The sequence below is a fragment of the Eulemur rufifrons genome, chromosome 3, assembly GCF_041146395.1.
Source record: "Eulemur rufifrons isolate Redbay chromosome 3, OSU_ERuf_1, whole genome shotgun sequence".
Classification (NCBI taxonomy): Eukaryota; Metazoa; Chordata; class Mammalia; order Primates; family Lemuridae; genus Eulemur; species Eulemur rufifrons.
In genome coordinates, this window is record NC_090985.1 from 87,286,425 (window position 1) to 87,288,735 (window position 2,311).

Here is a 2,311-nt window from a genome sequence, read left to right on the forward strand (position 1 = left end):
AGCTTTGCCTTGATCTTGGGTACTGCTCCACACTCAGATAAGCCAAGAGGATTTCCCACGTGGAGTCCTGATAGGTATGTTTTTGGAACATGGTCCTAGTTCCTAGTATTTTTAAAATAAATTTAAATGAAATAAAAACTCATTTGTACCCTCCTCCAAACACCAACAAATTGGTTTTCAAATTAGCTTTTGAAGACAATTCCAAAAGAGGGGAATTAAAAAATAATTTGAGTAAAAATAGCATTAATGAAATAACCATGAAATTCCTTAAGATAATAATTTAGAGGAGGAAATTAACTTTTAAAAACATTTTATTTTGAAATAGTTTTATATTTAGAGAAGAGTTGTAAAGACAATACAAACTTCCCATATACCCTTTATCCACTTTTCCCTAATGTTAATGTTTTATATAACTATGGTATAGTTGTCAAAGCTAAGAAATTAACATTGGTTCAACCCTACTAACTAAATAACACTTAATTCGGATTTCACCTGTTTTCTGTTAACATCCTTTTTCTGTTCCAGGATTCAATCCAGGATTCGACATTGCATTTAGTTGTCACCTCTCTTTAGTCTCCTCCAATCTAGATAGATTCTCTGCTTGTCTTTGTTTTTCAAACAAAGACATTTGAAGAGTACTGGTCAGGTATTTTGTGAAGTGTTCTTCCATTTGGATTTGTCTGATGTGTTCTCATGATTACACCCTAAGAAAGATTTATCCCTTCTGACACATGCTACAACATGGATGCACCTTGAGGACATTGTGCTATAAGCTAGCCACAAAAGGACAAATACTGTATGCTTCTGCTTATATGAGGTCCTAGAGTGGTTAAATTCATAGAGATAGAAAGAATAGTGGTTATCAGGGGCTGGGAGGGAGGGAAGACAAGGGAGTTTTTGTTCAATGGTTATGGAGTTTCAGTTTTGCAAGTTGAACAGTTCTGGAGATTGGCTGCACAACAATGTGAATGTATTTAACACTACTGAACTGTGCATTTACAAATGGTTAACATGGTAAATTTTGTTACATGCATTTTACCACAATTTTAAAAAATGATGGCAATGGATGAAAACATTTCAAATTATAAAAGAAAATAAAAACGTGCCCCTCCTCCCTCATTTGGGTGTTAATTTTTGATTGGATCATTTTAGATGAAATGTTAGAATTATAAAATGTTTTTGCTACTGGCAATAAAGAAAATGACTGGGACTGGATGGAATGATTTGGGAATCTACATACTTGGACAGGTCAACTCATGTTATTCTGGAGGGAGTGGAGGCTTTGGTTTACTAGAATAGGGAAATCTGACACTCTTCATCACAAAGACTTTTATGCGTCTTTTAGTTACACCGTTATAAGCCATTGTGTTTCTTAAATTTGTTAGACAGATTTTCTGATACTTGCTGAGAAGCCTCATTGGTGATTCAATACTGAGTACTGATTAATAAAGACATGAGTTTAATTCTAATTCCATTTACTAGCTATTGTGATTTTAGGCAAATTGCATAACCTCTTCAAGTTTCTGTTTCATCTGTAAAGTGAAGTATTTTGAGATTCAATTATATGCAGTAAGCAAAACAACTAGTACAGCTCCTGACACATAGTTGCTATACAATAAATCATGGTAGTTACATTTAACATAGTGAATTACTTGGATTACTTTGTTTTACGACTTCTGTTATCTATAAATCCTAACATTCTTCCTTTATTACTAAAAATTATTCCTGAGTCAAACATAACTACAGCTGTGAGCTCCATGACAGCAGAGACAATATCTTTTCACTCTGCATCCTCGGCATCAGGCATAGTGCCCAACATATAGGAAGTTCCCAGTAAATGTTTACCAACGGAATGGATGAACCAACATTTGATTTGACTCCTTGTTCCATGATGACGCCTAGAATATTATCTGCCAATGTCAATCTTATTCTTAGTGTGTGGTTTGGTTTAAGTTGCTTTTGCTACTTTAAAACTGTAAATCTTTCCTAACTGAGGACCGTAGGGTGAGGAGACATCAACATTTTCTGGCCATTTGAGTGCTAATTCAATTAAATGAACATTTATCAAGTTTTTACTACATTAAAAAGTTCTATGCTAAGCACAGGAAGTTAGACAAATAAGATGGGATCCTCAATCTCAAGATACTTACATTCTCATGGAAGATATATATTTGTATACAAATAAATATCATACAAGGCAGGATATGATACACCCAAAGAGCTATGGCAGCACTAATTATGGGAGTGACTATCAGTGAGGATGGGGGAAGGTCGTCCACAGAATCCCCAGTTCGTCCCAGACACTACATCA